Source organism: Chrysemys picta, chromosome 10, assembly GCF_011386835.1.
Source record: "Chrysemys picta bellii isolate R12L10 chromosome 10, ASM1138683v2, whole genome shotgun sequence".
NCBI lineage: Eukaryota > Metazoa > Chordata > Testudines > Emydidae > Chrysemys > Chrysemys picta.
The window spans coordinates 69995001-70020667 of NC_088800.1; the positions used below are offsets into that span (position 1 = coordinate 69995001).

Here is a 25667-nt window from a genome sequence, read left to right on the forward strand (position 1 = left end):
TAAGTCAATAGATGCTAGAGTGGAATATGCTACACAACCACACGAGGAGGGGGGAATTTTATGCAATAACAGCCTCTTGACTCTGGTCCAGTACAGTAAAAATCAAGATTATGCAGTAAAGTATAGCATTACTTTTCTGGTTTGTGCCAAACAGCGAGTATCTAAAGATTTCTTTAACAGAGAACTGTGCAGAGAACACAAGACTCTTGTTAAGCATATATTGAATGTTCTGCTTCAGTTTTCTTCCATTAGATTTTTCCCATGCAATTTTAACCAGTTTTCAAACGATGATGCTAGTTCTCTCAGGCAGCAGCAGTTACAGTGTTTCCTTCTAAAGTTAGAGGCATATTTGAGAGTGGATGTTCATTCATTCCATCCCATTATTCGACAAAGGAGATGCACGCTATGTGGGAAACGTGGCGATAACCACAGTGAACATTGGCACTTCTGCCAGCCAACAAAGGGACAGCATTGTTGTTTCCTGCCAGGGGACAGAGAGCTGCTGGATGGAAACTGTTAACCTGGAGGCAGGAAAAGTAGGGTAAATAAGATAGTAAACAAAGTAATTTGTGGCTCAGTTCTGTTTTAAGTGAAGTCTTGGTACAACAAATGTGGTTTTCAAAGCTTATTAGTTCCGAGTTTCAAATCCAAATCCATAGCCAAAGGACGAGGCTTTGTTTTATTGTTTTTTATTTGAATGTGGGATCAGATTTGTGGCTTATTGCACACGGCTTTCTTTTGGTGTGTGGGTGTGTGTGCGCTGTCCTTTTTACGCCCTTCAAGAAGAGCTCCTCTCATTTCACCATTTATTTAACTGTGAACTATCCATAGCTTAAAATGCATTCCTTTACTGCTGAATAGCTTGTGAGATGAAACATTACTATTAGCAGCAGTGGTATTTCTACAGCACTGCTAAGGCTCCAGTCCCACAATCAGCACTTCCCTGCTTGCGTAGGGTTAAGCACATGGTTAAGTTCTTTCCTGGATCGGAGCCTAAAGTGTACTTGGTGTTTTATAAACAAACGAGAAAAGGCCTTGAAGAGGTACAAAGGGAGGGGTGCAACTAAATCAAGTCTGATGAATAGGATCTTTCACTGTGTGTCTGTGGTTCCACTTCTTCAATGTATTTGTTTTGATGTTTGTGAGAGTTTTTTATAATTACTCTCTTGCGTTTGGAGTGACCATCATGCTCACACTAACACTCAGCATCACTTCTCTAAGTGGCAGAGAACAGGAAAACAGGAGATGGGTTAACAGACCTTGTGGAAGAATCAGGTTTTAAGGAGATATTTGGAGGAAAGAGTGGAGGCATGGCAGACCGGGTGAGAGAGGAAGGTAAAATCAAAAGATAAAGAGAGAAGAAGCTCAAGCAGAACTCTACTTCAGTGGCAGGCTGAGTTATATTGAGCTCTCTTCCAAAATAGTTCAAGAAAGTGTCCTGGAATAACGTATTCAGACTAAGGAATCTCTCAGCACTCTGGTTACCGGTACTGTGTATCTGGCCCTTTCCTGATAAATCATACAAAAATAAAATCTCAGATTCAGAAATTGTAGACTTACAGCAGTTGTTAGGACTTGTCTACATGGATGTTTAGTTTGCGGCAAGCTGGGATATGGATCTACCCCACAATAACTTGCTATGGATTAACTGTCCACATCGACTCTGCTGACGCACATTAACAGTTTGTTAATGCACTTTGTTCTAGTCCTGTTTCAAAGAGTTCTTGATCAAAATGCATTAATGTTAATGTGCGTCAGCAGGGTTCAGCCAGATAGTTAGTCCACAGCAGGCTCGTGCAGGGTAGATTCACACCTCAGTTTGCCACAGATTAAATGTTTGTGTAGACAAGCCCTTAGAAATGTATACGATCACCAATATAATGTGTCTCTGGGCATCTATATCACAGTCAGCAATAAAGTGTTAGGTCTACTCTGTTTGATATATTTTCTATTTGCTGACCTAATTGTACCTGGGCACCTGGGGCTGTTCTATGTAAAGTAACAACAGTGAGATCGGTCATTGCAAATATCTGTTGTTGTCGTTTCCCCCTTTTCTTCCTTAAGATACGCAATTTTGGGTCTGACCTTGTGAGATAGTTGAGGGGGTCCATCCTCTTGCAACACACCCCTGTGACTGCACCACTTGCCTGTTAATCTTTTCTCTTCGGACTTATTGTAATATTCCAAACCCACTGCAGCTTTAAACAGTCACCATTCTTAACATCAGCTTTCCCCAGAAATATTTCCTGATTCTCTCTTTAAATCTGGAATTTCCCACAAGTACCTCTGTCCAGGGGTCTGGACAAGCGCCTTTCAGTCCTGGGCCAATAATAATTTTCTCTACTCAATTGTCTCACAAATGGCAGTATATGACATAAAATCAAACCTTTTGTTTATTACACAGCATAGTAAATGATAGAGGCAAGTTGACTGGTAAGTGATGAGACTAGGAAATAAGTCACTAAGATTCTATTAATTGGTAAGTCATTTGATCTGTTTTTATTTTTAAAATGTGTGTGAATTCAGTAACAGCTGAGGCATGTTCCTGGACACCTACTTGAAGAGACCAAAAAAACCCCCCCAACAACCAACAGTTCCATAAATGAGGTGTGCAGGATGTATATTAAAATATAAGGTGTAGACAGGCTATTGCTAGGAGTCTTCAGATTAGCAGAAATGTCCCTGGAGCTCTGTAAGATTGTCAGCAGAGAGGCCCCTTTTTTGAGAATGTCTTTACCTAGGCAGATGGATCCTAATAGAAAATGTTGACTTTTCTTTGCCTCAAGGTTATTCCGTGCTGCCACACTGACAGCTGAAGTTAACTGTTTCAAACACTGCCGAATTCTCCTTCAGGTAGTGTTCCCTGTAGTCTCCCTTAGACACAGGGGTAGAAAGAGCAGGCGTGGCAGTTTTGCAGTGGGGAAGTGATAGAGCAGCAGCATAACCAATGAAATGCCAGATGCTAATGCAGAAGGTACAAGCATACTGTAATGTAAGAGTCTTCTTAGGAATGGCAGAATTCCTAGGCAGCTTCTCAGCTGGGAAGTCGCACCCCTTTCAGAAGAGGAATTTAAGGGGTCAAGGAAAGACATTAGGAATCAACAGCGTGGCCACTCGATGCCCTACAGGTAGGGTGACCAGACAGTAAGTGTGAAAAATCGGGACAGGGGGTAGGGGGTAATAGGAGCCTATATAAGAAAAAGCCTGAAATATCAGGACTGTCCCTATAGAATCGGGACGTCTGGTCACCCTACCTACAGGAGGCACTCAGCAAACCTTGCAGGAGTAGGCCCTTTCTCGTTAAAAAGTGAGCCTGATTTAAAAAAAAAAAAAGTTGTAGTCCCTTGTATTTTACAGCTACATTTCTAAGATACACAAAAATGTAATTGTGCTGTGATTTCGTAGGCCAGTTGGATCAGATGTCCCCTCCCTTTTATCCTAAACTGTATGCATTGTTGTGCCGTGATAAACAACTGCGCTATCCCTCAGAGGCAGAGGCTACGTGAACCCAATATGTTCCTTAAAGGGCTGGTAAGCTTAATTAGGTAACATTTGTAGAGCACTAGCCCTGAGCTTTTGGAATGAAAGCACTCTAGTGCTGGTATTACTGTTCTCTTGTGCATCGCTCTTAACATTCTAAACATCAGGAAAGCTCTGTGCTGCGTGTCAGCACAAGTCAGCCATTCTGGGGATCAGTCTACGCGTTCAGCATGCCAAGTGATGTATCCTTATGTTTGCATATGAAAAAGATTTGTTATCTGTTTACAAGAGAGCTTGTGAACTTTAAATATTTATGCATTGGTCCCACTCATTCATTCATTATCTCAATGTATAAACTTGTTTAAGAGCTATGGGTTCCATTGAGATGTCATCTAGAGTGCAATTCCCTAGGATCCATTCATAGATGCATAGCTGTTCAAAGCTGCAGAATAGTTAAATATGGCCATCAATCGTGGTATATGACTCCACTGAGCCAGACTGTCATAAATTCTAAGCGATACATTCACCTCGGTGTTTGTCAAGAGGAGCAGTATTTTATAAACTTTTTTTTTCTTTGAAGTATTTTATTATGTCGAAAGGCAAGAGGTGTAGAAACTCAAATGGATTATGGAAAGGACTGTTTAAACCTACAGTGTCATCCGTTGTTACTTCTCTGAAATGAGTGTGTTCGCTCCATGAGAACCAGAAGAGAGAAGCTCCATTCCAGCTGTGTACCGTATGCTAAGAGTATACTGAAGCAGCAAAATAAAATATAAGACTTTACATGTCACCTGAATTGTTTAGCACTGTTAGTGTGCATAGTTCTTTACAAATAGACTGTCTCTCACTCAAGGAGTACAAGGAATGATGACAAACCGGGGGGGGGGGAATGTCAGAGGATTCAACTATAATATTATACTGTTGTGGATGTCAGCATAGCAGGCAGCTTGAGGGGCACACCGCTTTGGTTTCGAAGTGTATGTTTTGAAAAGGAACTTGGAGGAGAGGGTGGAAGCGTAGCGGGTGAAGTCTGGAAAGATGGATGAAGATACAAGGGGTGACATGGATAAATGGGCAAATCTAGCGCTGTACTGATTACAAAGGGGAAGCAGGAAAATTGCCTTTTTGGTAACCAGGAAGATTGTCTTTTTGATGGGGCTGGCATGACAGTTTAGTTTACTCTTCAGTAGGGGCAACATGCGGAGCTGCAGCTTGTGCAAGATGGAGTAGCCTGCCTCCTTGCTGTGGCCACCTGTACCGCTGTGCTGTGTGCCACCGCAGGCTACCAGCCCACTTCCATTAGTTGTTTAAGGCCTTGTTTCTGGCTATCAAAACCATGGCTGGGTCATGGCCCAGCTATGTCACTGAGTGTACTCCATCCGTAACCCACCAAGACAGCTCACTGAAAGCCTGGATGAAGCCTGTGAAAGTTGGAGATAGAGAGCTCCTGGCTGTGGAATAAATTTGGAGAGGAGGCCAGACTGAGAGATTGTACACTGCAAAACTCTCCTCTTTGACAAAGCTAGTCTGATTTAGGCCATGTTTCTACTAGAGAGCTTACAGCGGCACAGCTGTACCGATGTAGCTGCGCCACTGTAAGATCGCTTGTGTAGCCACTCAATGCCGATGGGAGACCATCTCCATGAGCGGCAGTAGCTATGTCAATGGGAGAAGCTTCTCCCACCAACAAAGTGCTGTCCACACTGGTGCTTCTGTCCATGTAACTTATGTCGCTCAGGGTGGTTTTTTTCACACCCCTGAGTGACATAAGTTGTACCAACAAAAGTGGTAGTGTAAACATGGCCTTAATCTGTATTATAGACTCCCCAAGCAAGACCCCCAGTAAGCAGGGAAGAGAGAAGAAAAGTCCAGTATTGGCTTCACTGTGCAGACTGAATTTATCTGTGTAGCTCTTCAGATAATTAGGCTTCACAGAATTCATTTTTTTTTATAATTTCAACAGATAATATCTATGTTAATATTAAGCATTTTTAAAACATTTTTATCCATTTAAATTTTCACAGTTGTGCCGAATTATGTTTTTTAATAATTTCTCCCCTGTTGTTGTTGATTTAAATTTTCCAGTTGTGGGAAATTATTGGGGAGAGAGTCCAAAAATTACTTAATGACAATAGGCATTGAGATTCAAAAATTTAAAGCTTTTATAAACCATTAAAACACATACTGTCAACATCACATGTCAAAATATACAAAGTACACCTCTACCCCGATGTAACGCGACCCGATATAACACTAATTTGGATATAACGTGGTAAAGCAGTGCTCCGGGGGGGGGGGGGCAGGGCTGCGCGCTTCGGTGGATCAAAGCAAGTTCGATATAACGCGGTTTTACCTATAACGTGGTAAGATTTTTTGGCTCCCGAGGACAGCGTGATATCGAGGTAGAGGTGTAAATATCCTTAAATCCACAAATCTGCAAGATTTTTGCTATTCATTCATTAGTCCATTTGTAAGAAGCCTAATTGAAAAGTCTAAATCACTGGATTTTGACTCTAATAAGTTCTCAAGCAGCATTTTTCTTACTTTGCCTATCTGCGAATTTTGATTATTATTGATGAAAATATTTTTTCATTAGTTTGTGTATGTATCATGAAATCGATGTTTACCAATATTTATCAATAAAAATCTAATCCTTCCAAGCCCATACACAGATAATGCAGTTGTGGGCACTATGAAAAGGATAGCTGTATAGAGATTAAAATTGTGATTTTTTTTCTTTCCCTTGATATTCCCTTCAGATTTGTTGGACTCTGATCTACTTTTCACGCTTACCATGTAGCTCGCACTATTTTAAATCTCTGATTCCTAGAGACCTGAGTGTCAATTTGAAACTTTGCTGATAGATGGCAGACCACTCCCTGCATGACTGACACCAACTCTGAGTCATGAGCAAAGGAGTGTTGTCACGTGGTATCTAAATCATTTCTCCTCTGGTCCAGGTCATCAGACTCCCACATGGGTCTCAAATCTACCCATGGTCCTTGGTGGCTGAAAATTAGTACTCCTTGATCCAGGTCTTTGGTGCTTGAGTTCGGATGGACGCATAATATGTTTCCAGTTTCCTTTAGGATTTTTTTTAACATGCACTTTTGATTAAAGAAAAGCCCCTATTAAGAATGGAGAGCCCGGAGCGAAGTTGGTTTATTTCCCTTTGGCTCCTATGTCATCTTTGCTCAGTTTATAAGTCAGAACAGGTTTCTTTCTACTTTCAGCCCTAGGGCAACCTGGCTCATAAATAAAATAGAAAAAAAATCAAACTGACCTTTTTCTGTGTCATACATTAGCACTGAGGGAGTTCTTCCCAGATCAGGGTGTTTTCTCACATGCTTCTACTGATGCTGCTGCTCTGTCACACAGAAATGAAACATTTTGATTTTTGAGAAGCTGCTAAGGAATAAAATATTCCAGTGCACAAGAGTAACTGAGATCTCATCATGCTCTCAAACTTTGTCTAAGACATGCAGACCACATACTGTAGATTAATGGTGCTCTTTCTGTTGAGTAATATACAAGTATAATAACAGTTTGTGCTTCTATAATGCCTTTTGTCTGAGGACTTCAAAGTGCTAAATAGAAAGAGGTAGGCTACATCATGATCACTTCACTTGCCCCTAAAATTCAGCCACTTCTGGGGTGGAATACAGCAGCAGTTCAACAATGTATTAGCAAGACTACACACCTGTTGGACAGGAAGTGAAAGAGAATTTCATACACAATTTAAACTGGAGAGGAAATGTAGCTAAGCAGGACATAGGTAGCTTAGCTAGAATTTGACCCTTTGACCATAAAAAGGATTCTGTTAAAATGCTAAATAGTTATCCTTAGGTTATACATGTATATTGACAGCTGAAGAGACAGCTTTGTTTAGTTTTCAGAATTTTCACAGTGTGCTTTTTGACTCATTTGGTTTGATCCAAAATTTAAAGAGTGTGGGACCAATTCCATAAAGATTATTGGATCTATCTCTGTTTCTTTTGGTTTAGCCATTGCAAGCCACAGTCACTGCTGAGACTTCTCTTCATGCCTTAAATCTATTCGCCAACATGGTAAAAATACTATGATGAGTATAAGCTCTTTGAGACTGGCATTGAAGAGCCGGTGCATATGCAGACCCAACAAAACTTAATTTGCTGCTCCACAGATGACTCCTGTTGCAATAAATTTACTGTGAATAAACTAATTGCAAAATAACCTTAATTGAGTAGTTATCAATGAACAACATCCTGTGGAACAAAACTGCTTACAATTAATAGCATTTAAGCTGTAAACTATTCCTCTGTAGAAAGCTAAAGATGTAATTACACCACATATGGAGATTGTGTTCAGCTCTGGAAACCATTATGCCAGTGTTTCCTTCATTATGGAGAGTAGTTTTGGCTTCGACTTAGAACAACAGCACTTGTATTTTATGCTAAATGAATTTATGAAAATATAAAGGGTCTGAGTCTCTTTTCCTTACATCAGTAGGAATAAGGTGCTACTCTAGTGAGGTCAGTGGAGTGGCACCAGTGTGAATCTGGGGTCAGTGGAGAAGAATCAGACCCCACGGGATAGGTACTAGGCCATTACATATGATAAAGCAAACCCATTAAAACCATCTATTCCTCTGTATGATGGAAGAAGAATATAACCATGTAAATATTCTTTATAGGATCAGGATTTAAAGGCCTCTTGCAGAGGGGAAGGGAGGTAAGAGTTCTCTCAGCTTGCAGAATGGGGCAATGTTGTCTCTGCATCTTCTTGTTGGCCTTCCTGAGAAATTTCAATAGCTCCTCTGAGAGACCTGGGCATATAGAACTCAGCATATCTGAAGGAAGTCAGCTTGTGGCAAGATAGAATTGTGCCATCCCAAAAGACCAGAAAAAATACCGCCATACCCAAATGTTGATCATGTCAGCACTATCTTGTATGGGTTTCCCCTTTCCCTGAAGGAAAACACCCTGTGAAAGGGGGTTAGGGCAGCTATAACTGGCCAACCAATGGTAGTATGGGATTTGTAGGCCCTGAGCGACCCTGGTGCTGGGAATCAGTGCAGGGGTACACGGCCTCTGTACAGATGGCCCTTTCCTCCTTCAGGTGTTCTGCAGTACATGCAGCTTACAGGACGTTGGCAAGTTTAGGAGGCAGGGCCATGTTCACATTCTGAGAGAGCAGTTGTCAACCCTCCTTCGCCACTAAACAACAGTCTCCTTTCCCCAATCCAACTGAATGATGATTTTAAGGTTTTAGGTGGCATGGAAGTTTTGGCTTGAAGTGCTACGACATCAAACACCAGGAAATAGATTTTCAAAAATTGTCACTTTTAAGGAAATGCTAAGAACAAGCAAAATACATTTCTAGCAACAAAAGCAGAGGGTGGAAATAGGCTTGAAACTTTCAGCGACTCAAAATCTTGTAGTAAAATGTCAGCTTCATATAATGCCTTGAAATGGGAGGGGTGGAAGTAAATGTAGAAGGAGAGTAATTACCAAATATGTCCCAGGAATAAACCTTCTGAAATAAGAGCAGAGGGGTGGGGGTAGCTTAGTGAAAGCTTTGGTAAGAATTACTGCATACAGAAGACACGACGAGGAAAGAAGAGATGCTTGAGTGTCTAATGCCTCTGTGTGATATTGAAATACACATGTAGACAGAGAAAAGTCAGTCAAATGGGCCATAGCTACAGTAAATTGTCGGTGTGATGTGAAGGCAAGAGCTGGGCAGATTTGGGGGAAAGGCTGCCAAGCAGAAGGACAGATACACATACACACACATACACATGTCGACATAAAATATGTTTTCAGTCTCTTGACTATATTTATTACATTGATGTCACTGATGAAATCTCCAAGGCAAAATAGAAGGGGCTGAACTGTGCTATTTTTGTTCTGGGCCGACCAACTCTGTCTCTCTGTCTTCCTAACCTGATGAGACCCTCAGGTCAGACAAATAAATGAATAAAGTGGAAAACTGCTCCCTGCTGGCCCTCTATAAATTCTGATTTTTTTTCTTGAGTTGTGAAGAAGCAGTATGTTTCTGGGATTCAGTTGACGGAGTCCATACGTTAAAATCTGCTGTGCATCTATCATTCTGAAGACATAAATTCCTTAATATTCCATACACAGTGCAATGTGATTTATCCAAATGTAAAACCATTGGCTAAACAAAGATTTGGATGGAAGGGAGACCTCTTTGGCCAATTATCTGCAGTCTCTGCTCAAAGCTTCTACCACTGAGGCACAATAAAGAGATGATGGGAGGCATGCCAGCCAGCTGTAAACAGTTTTTCTAGGTTTCCAGCCCTGTAGTGTATTGAGGAATGATGTCTGACTTTTCCAACTGGCTTTAAGAGGGTGGCCTCCCAGAAGATATCAGTAGTTGTACAGACCCAGGGGACATACTGTAAACAAACTTTGTTTTTGCTTAAACAGAAGTGGGCAGTATTTGTTTAAAAGTGATGGCAAAATAAAGCCTTAAAATATGTAAACTTTGACGTCTCTTCCTAAAAAGAGATTAACGTTTTGAATTCCGGGGGACAAGGTTTTTCATTTGTTGTGGCTTCAGGAACCAGACACTTTTCATGCAGATTGTCCAAACCCAGACTGCCCTATTGTAGACGAAACCAAACACCCACAATATTTGGCATATATAGTTACAGAGAATGTAAACAACCTAGTCCTCCTCCTAAAAAGTGTTTTAGAAACTGTATGATTATTTTAGGACTCCCTGGGCTTTATGGGGCAAGTGTTTGTTTTGTAATTGCTTCCCTTGGAAGTGAGAAAGAAAAGGTTTAGGGAACTTGTCTCAATTAAAATGCCAACACCCTAGGCATGAAGCCAGTGTTAAAAGGAATTAATGCTATTTTAAGACTCCAGGCCATAATTTGGCCATTTCCATTGCAAGTGAGTATTTCTTAAATAGAATATACTTTTAACACAGCAGACTCTTCTTCTTCTTCAAGTAATCGTGGCTTCTATAGAAAAAGAAAGTGACGAGACGTCTGTAGCTCAGCAGCCATGAAAAAGATTTTGAAGTTACTCAATATAAATTTAGGCTGATGAACAAACACTCATCGTTTGATGATAGTTTGAGGGCTTGTTAAAAGTGAATAGGGCTTGATTCTCCTCTCATACAGTTTTAGCATCCATGAAATGCCATTGATCAACCATCCAATGACGTCAAAAGAATGACTCCTGATTTATACCAGCAGAAGCAAGAGCAGAATAAGGCCCAACATCTGTCTTCTGTTCATGCCAGGAAGCTTTGTGGACAAATGGACGTGCACAATAAGCTCTGAAGTGCACTACATACGGTTTTACAAACACTTTATTTCTGGCAAGATCATGGTGAAATCCTGGCCCTAGAGAAGTCAGTGGCAAAAGTCCCATTGAGTTCAGTAAAGACAGGATTTAACCCCTCATTTGCTCATCAACCATGCGGGCAGAAGTGTCACTCCCTTATTACACATGGTACTTGCTGAAGCCAGATCATCATAACGCATTTTATTTATTGGGTACTTATCCATCAGTGCTGTTCTGTCTCTTACAGTGAAATTCAATAGAATTTAATAGAGAATTGTATCCTTTCTTTAGAATTGAAACCAGCTAATGGACTTTTATTGCAGGAATACAGTATATCATTTTCTATTAAGGCAAATCTAATGGCTTGTTTAGTCATTTCTATTGATACCCTATTAAATTACAGAGGATTTTTCCATAGGAATAAGGCACTAGGCACTCTGAAATAAAAGGTTCTCCAAATGGCTAACCCAGGGGTAGGCAACCTATGGCACGCATGCCAAAAGCGGCACACGAGCTGATTTTCAGTGGCACTCACACTGCCTGGGTCCTGGCCACCGGTCTGGGGGGCTCTGCATTTTAATTTAATTTTAAATGAAGCTTCTTAAACATTTTAAAAACCTTATTTACTTTACATACAACAATAGTTTAGTTATATATTATAGACTTATAGAAAGAGACCTTCTAAAAACTTTCAAATGTATTACTGGCACACGGAACCTTAAATCAGAGTGAATAAATGAAGACTTGGCACACCACTTCTGAAAGGTTGGGCTAACCGCACAATCTTCCTCAAAGCTTGGGCTACAAACATATAAAGATTATCTCTTCTGCCTTCTAAAGACTCATGCCGAATAATCTAAAAAGGTACATTTAGAGGATGCCAGGAGCTCAGTGTTATGAAAAGCTTTAAATGTTAAAACCAAAGTCTCGATCTCCTTGTATTCCCTAGCAGATGGCCATTGTGTAAAGTGAACCATGTGGTAGGGGGAATCCTCTCTGCCCATCTCTGACATCCACCTCGCTGTTGGATTTCTGCACCAGCTTTTGGGAGTTTGAAAAGTTCCTCACCTTGAATTCTGAGTACAACTATCCTCCTACCCCCAAACAATCTCTCTTTAGATTTCCAAGATGGCGAGTGAATGATCTGCTCTGCAATACATGTATTCCATGGATCAGCTATAGGGAGGAGCTTACATATAGAGAAAATGTCACCATCCTCCTCACTCTGAATTACACCAGAATACAATTTTCACTGTTATGATCAATTAGCCTTCAAACATACTGTTCTTAAGAGACATTGGTTTTACCACAGTGCAGTATCAAAGAGGCTGGCTATCACAGTGCTGCTTTTTTCTACAGATCTTCCTAATTGTATTAGTGGACTGCAATTGAAGGCTTATCTTTATGTAACTAGAATATAATCACCTGCATTGTTCTTTTTGTTGTATAGTGCATGCTTTTTTCTAGAGCAGTGTTTCCCAAACTTGGGATGCCGCTTGTGTAGGGAAAGCCCCTGGCAGGCTGGGCCTGTTTGTTTACCTGCCGTGTCCGCAGGTCCGGCCAATCGCGGCTCCCACTGGCCGCGATTCGCCGCTCCAGGCCAATGCGAGCTGCTGGAAGCAGCGCAGGCCGAGGGACGTACTGGCCGCCGCTTCCAGCAGCTCGCATTGGCCTGGAGCGGCGAACCGCGGCCAGTGGGAGCCGCGATCGGCCGGACCTGCGGACACGGCCGGTAAACAAACCGGCCCGCCAGGGGGTTTCCCTACACAAGCGGCGTCCCAAGTTTGGGAAACACTGTTCTAGAACATTTCATACCCCAAGGAACCATGAGGTGTTTTGTTTTACTCCTGGTTCATTTGTGTAAAATTCAGCTGGTAAAAACTGGTAAGAGTACAGTTATCAAATGACGATACACCCTTGTTTGTGACTAGATTTCAGCACTCTGTTCTTACTCATCTGTTTTTCTTAATTGGAAATGGTTTCCATCCAGCCAAGGGATATTATGGTGCAGAAGAATATTTTAAATCGTACTACTTTTAGATTGAAAGCGTGTGTGTGTGTGTGTGTGTGTGTGTGTGTGTGTGTGAATGAGCCGCATAATATTATTGAGATTGACATTAATATGACTAAATAGAACCATACATTTCCACATTCACCACCTACTTGTGGGCTGTGAGTCATTTTGTCTTTTAATTTACCAAATAGAATAGCAGGGAAGGACAGGTTTTTAACTTACCAAATAGCATGGAGGGGAAGGAAAGTTTAAGAGCAAAGTTTACTAAGATCTTGTTTTACCCATTATAGTTTTTACAATGGGCCAGAGTTTCAAAGATATTTAGGTGTTTAAAGATGCAGATAGACCCCAGTGGGACTTTCAAAGAGCCTAGGTGAGCTAGGCACCTAACTCCCATTGATTTCAAGCTCCTTAGGCACTTCTGAAAATTCCACTAGGCCCAGACCTTCCTCTTTAGGCCCCTAAGTACCTTTGTAAAATCTGACCTCAGAAAGGAAGTTTTGTTCTTTGATTGTTTACCAACAGTTTGGCAAGGAATAATTCTTTATAAAGAAACAAATTAGACAGAGAAAGCAGACTAGCTAATGTCTTGGCTCAGTTGGCTGCTTCACAAATGTAAATTCATTCTTGAATTACTGGAGGGGCAACTAGTGATATTAACTAGGAATAGAAATTGTACAAGAACAACAATGCACTAGATGTTTGCCAAATTGCAGAAGAGACTGGAAAGTAGATTGTATTGGGTCAGCGTGCATTTTATGATTTGACTCTTTTCTGCTAGGAGTTGGAGGCAGTTTTAGCAAGACTACTGTGAAGTATATAAACAAAATGGGCCAGATCCTCAGCTGATGTAAATTGGCATAGCTCTTTTGACTTCAGTGAAGCTATGTCAGTCTACGTTAGCTAAGTATCTGGCCCATACTTGTATTCCATATCACAAAGATATTTATGTCAAGATTTGTCCTTCAAAAAAAGCCTCACTTTTTTGAAGTGAGTTATAAGCCTTATTACTGAACAGTCAATCTTTAAACAGCAGCTCAGAATAACTCCAGTTTTTGTTTGTGCTGAGAGTGCTTCAGGGTCTAAAATTTCAGATTGTGATAGAAGAATATTTCCAGTACTGGGCCTTTCATTTGAGGGCTAATATCAGCTAGTGTTTTATGCCTGGTAGGAAGCTAATGTCAGGACAAAGGATTTTGTATCTGTTTTGGTGCAGAACCTTTGACTGCTCAAAAGCCAAAGCTTCACTCTCTGAGGATAGGTTTACCAACTAGTGATCTCTAGAATAGACTGTATCCATGAGGCCAGCTCACACAATAGCTTATTTTCACTTTTTTGTACTGGGGTTTTCTAATAGCCTAAATGAGTTAGGCACCCAACTCCCTTAGGCTCCTGGGAATATCCCAACCTTAGTGAAGCATCTATTAAGTGCCTAGTCTGTCTAACTCCTATTGGAGACAATGGGACATCCCCCCACTGACGTTGGTGAGACTTGGATTGGGCACTTAGTGAATTGGTTTTACTTGTCCTAGGATTTTCAGGTAAACCTTACAATCCCTATAAGAATCAGGCATTCAGTATTTTAACTTAAGACCATACCAGAAGAAACTAAGGAGGATGTTCTGGTCACACAGGAATTAATGGAAATTGAGACTAATGTCAGTGTCCAGGGCTGGAAGCATTCTTGTGGCACCACTCAGTGAAAAAACATGATCCTAGGCAAAGTACACCTACGAGTATTTTGGGCCCAGGAATAGCTTTCCTGGCACTTCACTGATTCTGAAAGCATGTCATCAACACAGCAATGAAAGACAAATGAGCCAGTAATTTACACCAAGTTCCAGAGAAGTCCTAGCACCAGGCTTCAAGTATCAGAGGCATCAATATTGCTCTGCCTCCTGAAGAGGAAACTATTAGAAGTTATCCACTTGGTAGAGCTCCTAAATCCAGTTAGATATAGCACCATTTGTTGCCCCCAAGAGAATGCAGCCTGGCTGGGATCAGCACCAAGGTCCACACCTTTTATTTGTTGTTGTTTTGTTTACTGCAGGGTGTGGATGCCCTTGCCAGAGTTGGAAAGAGTATTGTGCTTGTGTTTTTCTTTTATAGCCTATAATTACTATAGGCTGTAAAACTTTGGACAAGACAGGAATGAATTGAGTTGGGGGTTTCAGCATAGACCAGACAGGGCTGAGAATATTATACACAGAGCTGGTCCAGACAGAAATCTTATTTGGGAAAATAAAACATTTTTGTACGTTGACTATATTTAGAGAATTTATTTTTTAAAATTTATGTATTGTGCCAGCTCCTGCCATACCTCACAGAAATCAATCTAAGTTCTTGAATCAAGAGTGATGTGGTTCTTTCTGTTGCATCGTAAAAACTAATAGTGCACTGGGCTGGGATTTGGGAAACTTGGGTTCTATCCCTGGAGTTGCTGAACCCTGGAACTGCCGAACCCTGGAACTGCCGCTGGCCTGTTAGGTGACCTTCAGCAAGTTACTTCACCTCTGTGTGCCTCATTTTCCTCCTTTGTAAAGATTTATATACAGAAGCTCCATAGAATAGCTAGGTAGCACTTCTCTTTTAATCTTTTTTAATCAGTTTCAGGACCCGCTTATCATAACCGTGACAAAAGTTTACAGTTTTGTTTTGACTGTTTTTTTGGCGCTCTCAGTCTTTTACGGGAGGTTGAAATCTCAGCATGAGAGAACAGTTTTTTTAAAGAAATAAGGTGATAATTCTGTCTCTGAAGATATGTAATGTTTCTGAAGGGGAACATATGGAATTCTACCACCATAAAAAGCTTAATGTCTTGTGGAGAGAATGATGGTAGGCTAGAGAGCATTAGTTCTATAAAGTGAAAGACTGACGTATTGTGCCTGCTGCTGTTAATTTATTAGCAGATCGCTGTTGTGGATTCTTTAGCTTTAGGCTGAAGCAGGGTGTACGCATGTGAACTTAGTGTGTCAGTTTTCTACTGTATATTTTCCCAATTGTATCTGTAAAACTCAGCAGCTTTGACCTGTTACATGAACTGACCTGCTAGTCGCAGCTGTGGCTTGTGTGTATGTTTATGAAATATCCAGGTTTTCACTTACCATACTGAATTTTGCATTTGAGACCTGGTAAAGCAGGGGTTCTCAATCTTTTTCTTTCTGAGCTCACTCCCCCCACCCCCCCCCAGCTATAAAAACTCCAGGGCCCAGCGGAGGAGGTTCAGGGCTCTGTGGGGGGACCCTTGGGCATAAGCGTAGTTTGACTTCTATTTTGGGGGAGTGAGGGGGACAGGAGGCGGCAGGGGTGTGTGTGGAACTGTCCCCAGGACTGCCTGGTTCTGGGTAAGGAACCGCAGTTTTGGGGTGCAGCACCCCCATACCTCCAAACTCTGTTCGTAGGCTCAGAGCTTCTCCCCTCTGGAGAGCCTCGGGGCTCAAAGCTCTGGGATTCAGCCCTGCAGCTCCCAGCTTCAGCCCCGTGGAGGGCACCGGGGCTCGGGGTTTCAGCCCTGTGGCTCCCAGCTTCAGTCCCATGGGGGATGCTGGGGCTTGGAACTTCAGCCTTGCAGGGGACCAAGGCTCTACAGCCCTCCTAAAACAACTTGTGGCTTCCTTGACTTGAAAACTGCTGTAGTAAAGCACAGTAATAACTTTCCATCTTGATTCTATAACTATTAACTTGTCTGGTATTTAAGCACCAAAACAAATCCATTTCCTTTGCCTCAGAATGGCTAGGCCTGGTTGCATTTCTAAGACTGCTGTGTACTGTATTTGGTTCCCATGGTAAATTTCCTTTAGGTAAAATGACAAAGCAGTATTTTTTCATTATCTATCAGCTACCCATGAGAGATTGGATTTAGGTCACAATTTATTACCCTGTGGAATTGAATCCAATATTTAACACAATGCCAGCTATTCTGATATGAGAATATTTTAATGGCTGTGAAATGTATACAATGATAAAGTAATTTCAGTGATTTGTAGAATACATCTGAAGCAATTTGATGTGTACAAACCCTGGGGTTGAAAATTGGATATGGAATAAACATGGAAAATGGTGATTGATTGGTAGAAGGTTGCAATAATGTCTGCCTTGGTATACCCTTTAAAGTTTAAATTATTAATCTAATACATTCTTCTAAACTTTTAGAAGCCTCTAAGTTGGCATTAAATCGATGTTAAATCTTCAAACACGGAAAGGTTCCGTAATTCAAACCGATAGATAGGGTAAAACATATCAGAGGGAATAATGATTCATCTTAATATATTAAAGTGGAAAAGATATTATTCTACATTTATTAGATTACTTACTGGGCATCCCCGTAAGGGGACTGAGCCATAAACTAGAGGGATAAAGATCAGGAGACGGAGATAAATACTAGAAAGAAAGGTAAAGCTCTGCATTGGTTTGGAAGTTGAGAGCAAATTCTGGCTGTCTGCATGTGTAACCCCTCTGTGGGTAAAAATGAACATCATGGCTGAATAAAGCAGTGTTATTTTACGTTAATATCCTGGCTTTTCGAAGGTAACACAGTCCCTACAACGATCTCTGCATAGGTTGTTCATCCCAAAAGGCGTGTAAGGGCCACAGGTATTTTGCTGAGTATTGTACGTGCTAAAATTCGTGAACCATACCCTCTGATCCCTAAGACCACCTTTCTATGGCTCAGAATGTGGAAAACAAATGGAGAATCCCTAGACTGTAAGCCCCACACGAGCCAGGATGAAGGTGCAACAGTAGCAGCCTATGTTTTCCCTTATGGAAGTGACTATGTGGGTAAAATTCACCCCTGTGCAGAGAGCCAGCACAAAGCCTGGGTGCCACTTAAGCCCTCAATATAGTCGCATTTTCCCTTACAGATTCCACCCACAGATTTTATCTGATTTAGAGAGACTCTCACGTGTGCCTCACACCAGACCTGCAGACTTTGAATGTCACTGTACAGGATACACTATATAATGAAAAACATCCTCATCCAGCAACTCTTCTAGAGCAAAGGCAGGGATTGGTTATTTCAGGATATAGGATAGAATCAGCAAGCATGGCTGAAGGAACTCTTCTGGTGTCTATATGCTAATTTAATCATGCCAAAGAGAAATCCAACATACTCAATCAAGGAAAAAGAAAATCCTGCTTCAGGCAGTAACTAAACCTGGTGAAGATTCAGGGTCAGTTAGGATGTGTAGTAACCCGGTATTAAGAGAATGAATTGCACTGTTTTGATAAGTGACCCATGGGAAAATGGAGGAAATAGATTCCTACGATACTATGCACATATTTAGCAAGACTGTCTGGTATGTGGAAAGTGCTTTTTCCCTTCTGATTTACTGTCCATGAAAAGATTCAGATCCTACAGCCATAAACCTTAAAATAAAGGCATTTAGGGGGGGTGAAGAGAGCCTCTTAAACATTAATGTGGAATTCTCTTTGAATATTATAAAGTTAATTTTCTGAGGCGTAGATGGGAAGAAGGACCAGACAGTGAAACAGAATCTCCTAACAAGTTTTGATCTTCCAGAAGAGAAGAACCTACCTACATCTAAAATAATCGGATAACTACAGTGGCACAAAATTTTCACAGACAGAACTTGCTTGATCTTTAGGTTTCATTACAAATCCAAAATTAGGTAGGGCGTGTATACCTGCCATCAAACTTGGGTGAGCATTGAGTGATTCAGCTGTGCACATAGAGCCCTCAGCGGAAATAACTGAGCCTTAACATCTCCATTCATTATTTTGACTGAGAATTTTAGGTGCCAGATTCTCAGCTGGGGTACGCCAATGTAGGGTTAAACCAGGCCCCGCAACTGACAGTGCAGCTTCTCTGAAATATCATCTTGTGTTTTAACTACACAAAGGAGAAATGCAGAAAGTCTTGTGTTTCTTCAAATTAACTGGATTAAGATGGATTGGAGATTGCATAATTTGACTCAGTAGGCACTTTAACATCCCTAGAACTTCAGGCTTCAAAGAACAAAGTTACTGCTGCAGCTGAGACACCCTACCTGGACTTATTTATTGCTTTGAACATGGAAACACACTTTTACAATTCATAATCGCCTATAAAGAAATTTAACGGTTATTTAAAATCCTCTGTTGGGAAGGGTAGGTAGTTATTCATTAATAATGCATCAGTGCAGCAACAAAAAAGAGACGGTAATGGGGATTGGCAAGGCCTACGCTTGTCTCAAGACTTTTTTTAAGTCTCTGGTATCCCCAGGGTTAGCTCATCAACGTGCATCCACTCTAAGGATCTTCTGACTGTCCACAGATGGGGCAGTGTCTTTATAAAATACTGAATTATTCATGACTGTATCTTGTAATTAAAAGTAAATCTAATTGTGCCTCTTGCAAAAACCATCTCACCACGTTGGATGGTTAAGAGGATCAACAAACTGGTTCTTGAAATGGATTCAATGGAGAATTCTATCGTAGGCTAGTGAAAAGGAAACAAACTGAAAAGTCAATAACATCCTTGAGAGGGAGAGGTTTTAAGGTGAAGAACCGTAAAAGAAAGAAGAACCCCTATACTTTGAGCCACTGCTTATTAAAATGTTTGCTAAAAGGAATTAGTAATTAAAGTATAAACTTTTGCAAACGAATGATGTTTGCATACAGCGGGCTTCTTCAGGTAATGACAGTGTAATGAGGATTAGTTCCACCTGGTGTAAATGAAATCAGAATTTGGCCAGCTTGAGCATTGTTTCAATATGCCAATAAAATTGGTAATTTGTCCTAGTAACTACCAGCATTCAGATCCACACCATTGTCTCACTGGTGCTAAGGAATAGCATGTATAGATGATGAGATGTGTCTCTATGCCTCAGAGATGTACTCTACTTAGTATTATTTGTTACCATTTTACTTTCATACTAAGGGATTACTAGATTTCCAATTTGTACTATCTTTGCATGATAATTGGTAGTCAAGAGAATTTACTTGGGGTGCAAAATTTAATATTAATTCCTGTTGTCATGCGGATAGTGAATTAGCTTTTCTAGACTCCATCATATGTTCTCAGCAGGCACATATGTAATTAAAATGAACACACATTGGGTTTCATATTAGCACTCTGAGTCTGCCTATGGCAAAAGGTCTCTAGATTCCTTTGGGATTGGATGCTATAATTACATTGCCTGGGTATCAGTAATAATTTGTAGATTTTATATTCAGTATTTTATTATTCCGGAGTAATGTTAACTCATTCCAAACCATGTGGTTTTCAAGTTTAGGCCACATCTTTGAAGAATAATCTCATTAAACCATAGAGTTTCTGGAATAACAGGTATCCTAATACATTGGAGCCCGTGAGTGGGTTATGCAGTATATCATTAAGCATCTAAAGAGTTAAGAAGGTTATTTATTGTATTGAATCAATATATGTGAATCAGTTACTTCAGAATTGAAACTTTTTTTTATTTAAAAGCACTTTATTTACTATAACAGTGTAGTCAAGATTGGAGACCAGTTTCTTTTATAATCTTGTTTTCACACACACATAACTTTCTAAAACATTTACTTTTAAGGCTGAAAATTTTGATACTTCCCTCTGTCCTTAATATATATATAAAGTTTATTTTTTTAATGAAACTCCCTTCAGCTGTTTTTGATTTACAATCAAGTGAAAAAAGTACTTTTTTTTCTGATTGTAGAATAAATTTACAACTACACTTTTAAAAACCCAGATTACAACAAAAACAGCTCAGAGTTGAAACTTGGAACTGACAGAATCTTCTCCTAGGAATAGTGACTTTGCCTGTGGAAAAAAATAAGAAAGCTGTACATCATTGAAAAACTTCTGAAAGTCTGTGCAGTAGGCCTCCCATCATCATAATTTGTAAATTACCTTAATTAAATCCCACCATGTGTGTTGTATTGCTGCACGGTCTCCCTCTTTTGCTTCACTATGGGGCTAAAGATGTTGTTCTGGGAACAGTTTGCATAAGGGAGATTGTGTATTACTGAACCACAAGCAATAAAATCTTCTAAAATTAGTTACTTTTAGCATTGACTCATCTCACTGTTGTGTGATTTGTCAGTCTTGTCTGTCTATGAAGAAAGGGATCTATGTATTAAATATAGAAACAGTTCAGCACTGAATATATCAGAAATTAAGTTGGAGAAATTGTTTGTAATCATAGCTAGGCTGAACACTGCCAGGTTTGATCCATTAACATGTGTTCAGACAGTTTTCTTGGGAGTTTAAAATGACTATGGTCTCTTTGGTGAAAAGATGAGGTAGGATAAGATTTCATCAAGGTTCGTATGAAGATGCCGGATACAACGGTGTGCCTTGCCTTGTGCTAATGGCTTAGGCCCCAATTCAGCAGAGCGCTTATACGCAGTCTACAGTCTAAGCATGTGAGTTGTCCAACCCTGCTTAAATCAAAACCTGTGACTAGTCCCATTGAACATGTTAAGTGCTCTGCTGAATTAGGGCGGTATTTGCTTAATCTCAAAGAGCTCAGGATGTGAAAACTATGGGACTTTAAATATCTGAAGTTTTGGCCTTATAAATGGTGTGTGTGTGTGTGTGTGGGGGGGTTATATTCTACTTCCTGACCCATCAGACGTGACAGTGTGATGCAGCAATGGGTGGATTGAGGTATTCCAAGATTATGGTGCAGTGATAGAGGCCAAAAGATTATGATGTGGCAACTATTCCTTAAAATGTTTTTAATGGACAACAGATTTAAAGCTTCAAAGGATTAAATAGCAGCATAAGTCTCTCAGGGATCCATGCACATGGGTAACTCCCATTAGTTTAACGGGAGCTAGCTGCATGCACTCAGGAGAAAACAGTTATGGACTGGTACATGTAAAACAGTATCAAACAATTTATTTGAAGGCCTTGGTAGCTCCATATCTTCCCTAGAGTCTTGGCTTTGTGAAGATTTTTGCACCTTCCTTTGGACCAGAATCCTCTCGTTCCCTGTATAAGGGGGTAGCCGTGTTAGTCTGTATCCACAAAAACAACAAGGAGTCCGGTTGCACCTTAAAGACTCACAGATTTATTTGGGCATAAGCTTTTGTGGGTAAAAACCCCCACTTCTTCAAATGCATCTAGTTCCCTGTTCTCTGTATGTATGGAAGATGGGGGCATGATAAAGCTCTACCATATCCAAACCTTTGACCATCTCTGCAATTCTCCTTTTATGGTGCTTTGTCACTCAGTCAGCTGTCAATGTTCATAGCATTATCTCCCAAAAGAGCTGGCAGTACTTATCCTCATGTGCTGTTTCATAGGGTTACCATTCGTCCGGATTCCCCTGGACATGTCCGGCTTTTTCGAGTTAAAAATAGCGTCCGGGGGGAATTTGTCAATGTCCGGACTTCCCCTCCTCCCCCCCCATACAGAGCGTGCGCACGGCTTACAAAGCAGCCGGGGCTCCGACAGCCAGAGCCAGAGCCCTTCCGTCACTTTCCCCTCCTCCCTCCTGAAACTTGACACCACTCCCCTCCTCTCTCTCCCTCTCCCTCCCTCCCTGCATTCTTCAGATCGCCGGCCCTTCGCTGTCTGGAGCTCCGAGCCTGCTCCCCTCCCCCGCTGTCGAGCGCACTGCTCTGCAGCACAGTAAGGGGGCCGGGGGCCAGAGAAGCGGCAGGGAGGTTCTGGGGTGGGGGGGGTAGTCAAGAGACAGGGAGCAGGGGGGAGGGTTGGATGGGTCAGGAGTTCGGGGGGGGCTGTCAGGGGGTTGGGGGTGTAAGGTTTTGGGCAGTCAGGGTACAGGTGGGGAGGGGGTCTCAGGAGGGGGCAGTTAGGGGACAAGGAGCGGGGGGGGTCGGGAGTTCGGGGGGGGCTTTCTAGGAGGGGTGGATAAGGTTTTGGGCAGTCAGGGTACAGGTAGGAGGTAGGGTCCTGGGGGGCAGTTAGGGAGAGGGGTCTTAGGAAGGGGCAGTTAGGGGATAAGGAACAGGGAGGCTTAGGTAGGGGGTGGGGTTCTGGAGGGCAGTTAGGAGCAGGGGTCCCAGGAGGGGGGGGACAGGGAGCAGAGGGGTTTAGATGGGTCAGGAGTTCTGGGGGGGGGCTGTCAGGGGGTGGGGGTGTGGATAAGGGTTGGGGCAGTCAGGGGACAGGTAGTAGGGGGTAGGGTCCTAGGGGGCCAGTTAGGATGTGGGGAAGGTCTCAGGAGGGGACAGTCAGGGGACAAGGAGTGGGGGGGGGGTTGGGGGTTCTGAGGGGGCAGGAAGTGGGAGGGAGTGGAAGGGGCAGGGGCTGGGCTAGTGCGGGGCTCCTCCCGTCCTCTTTTTTGATTGTTGAAATATGGTAACCCTACTGTTTCACCTGCTGCTTCATCTTGGGACCCTGCAGCTCTTGCCCCTCAGCAGTCTAACCTACAGCTAATGTCAGACTTTAACCTGCAGGCTGTTGGTTGTCTCTCCATTGTCACGGTTACACTTTGGCATTCTTTCTTGTTTTCTCTGGTTTCTTTTCTAAACAAACAAGTACATTTTAGAGGCTCTGAGATACTCCTTTGTGTTTCAAACTTTTTGAATTCGTTTTGCTTAGCATGAGGTGCTGCCAGTCAAAGATTTTTAGTCCTGGATGTCAATAAAAGCCATGCTAAATGGAGTGTTTATTTTGTACTCCTTATTTGGAGCTCCATTCTTCTGGGGAGAAGAAACTGTGAGCTACAACATGCAGAGTTTTTTTCTATTTCTTCCTCTGTGGGTAGGGCTGGCAAGCGGGGTTGTGTGAAGCATGTATTTTGATGTCAGAACAAAATAGGAATATATTGGCAACTGAATTGTTGCTTGAGCCTCAGGGCTGCAATTTTTGTTATTTGATTTGAATAAGTAGCTACTAGATCATGTGCCTCACTTCAGAATATTTGTGCTGGTTTTGAAGTCAGTCATAGATATTCACATCACTATGTCATGCTTACCCTTGCAGAGTTCTCGGTCCTTCCTTGGAAACCAGCTGTATGGGTTAAGGGCCCAGTTCTGCAAGCCATGCACTCCCTGTGACTGAATGCACCCTTGTATTCACACCGTACACACTATTGAGATAATCTCTGTACAATATATGCCTTATGAGGTATCATCTGAAAACTAATAACTTGGTGGTCAACAATATCATGGTGAAATGTATGTAGCAACATCATATGTAAAGTTATGAATTCCTCCTGTATGATGATGTTAGCACACGTTCAAACCCACACAGCCCTGAGGAGGCAAAAGTTGTTAAACAGATCTGTCCTAAACAAAGGAACGTGTGTGTACCTGTGTTTACATATCAATAGTAAACAGGGTTTTGAGATGGCAAGTGGGGGGAAATGGCAGGAGACAAGGCAAATCTGCATTTCAGTGTGCACAGGAGAGAGGAAAGAGCATAGAGCCACCAGACTCCATGTCAACATCTTTGCTGTTTGAATAAACTTTGCTTTAAGGGGTAATCCTGAGAAACATCTACTTCAAAGTGGGACTGGACTGTAAAAGTGAGGGACAAAAACACCCCCAGACATCTCTCCCTATATTTATACCTCTCTCTCTTTCACCTAAGACGACAAAGGAACCAGCCCTTTGACTAGGGAGTGGGGGGAATCCTGACCTGAGAATTTGGTCAGCCCTGTTGCTGGGATCATGTGGTAAGGATTTTACCTTCAATGAAATCTAGCATATGAAGTTTTAGCTACTGGACAGCATTTTATCTTTTTCTCTTGTAACCATTTATGACTTTAATTGCCTTATACTTGTAGTCACTTAAAATCTCTCTGGAGTTGAATAAACTTGTTTTATTTTTTAATCAAAACTAATCCACTGTTGTGTTTAAACTGAACTGTTTGGTAACTTCAGTTAAAGTAGCAGAATTTTGACCCATTTCAGGGGCAACAGACTTCTAATATCTGAACTGCCCAGGAGAGGACTGGACAGTGCAGAAAACATGTTTTCGGGAAAATTCAGGACTGGGAGTGTGTTGGGGTCACTCTGCAGGTAGTAATCAAGGCTCCTGGAAGCCAGAGTGTGGCTGGTGTGCTGCTGACGGGCTGCTTGGGTTAGAGTTGCTGGACCACGGCTGTAGCTATATACTGACACCCAGGGTGCAACCTGCATGCTGGTAGGCTATTTGTGAGCAGCCTGGGTTGGGAACTACAACAGCAAAGGATTGTGAGGCTCCCACACCTTCAGGGCAGGCAGTGACACAACTCCTTATTGGTCTGGATTGCACCCCAGACGTGATACACCTGTACTGAAATCAAGCTGTTCCCAGCACTTTGTGTGTGTGTGTGTGTGTGTGTGTGTGTGTGTGTGTGTGCGCGCAAAAAATACAGGCTCAGGCTAGGGTGACCAGACAGCAAACGTGAAAAATCTGGACGGGGTGGCGGGTAATAGGAGCCTATATAAGAAAAAGACCGAAAAATTGGGACTGTCCCTATAAAACCGGGACATCTGGTCACCCTAGCTCAGGCCCATAATATGTAAATGTGCTTATGAATCACATGGAGCTGTGTCCTATTGATTTGGGATTCAAACATGCCCATGTCTATTAACTTCAACTTGGGGTTGTGAAGGGGAGGACACACCTGATACTTTACGTTGTGGTACACAGGTGAAACAGTTTTGGAAATAACACTGATCACATTTGCCCCTTAGCAAGGTCCTGGTTTTTTACTTTTTATGTTGTTTTGTACACATCTTTTTATGTTAAAAATGGAATCTGGGTAGTTTATAAATGTGTATGTTTTTTTCATTCACGCAGCTTCTCAAAACTCCAGGAAATATTGAACCTATTGAAGTCTATGAGAGAACTCTCTTTGACTTCAGTAGGTTCAATATTTCATCCTCAGTTTATAAAGTGAAATCATTATGCACCCAAGATGCTTGTAACTCAGGCTGTGGCTTATGCAATCCATAGAACGACATTTTTC

At 41.7% G+C, this 25667-nt stretch overlaps 1 protein-coding gene across 1 annotated transcript in view; it reads left to right on the forward strand.

Moving 5' to 3' along the window:
- Nucleotides 1–25667, forward strand: part of XYLT1 (xylosyltransferase 1) — a 315876-nt gene that overhangs the window by 174847 nt on the left and 115362 nt on the right. The gene's annotated exons all lie outside the window — the stretch shown is intronic.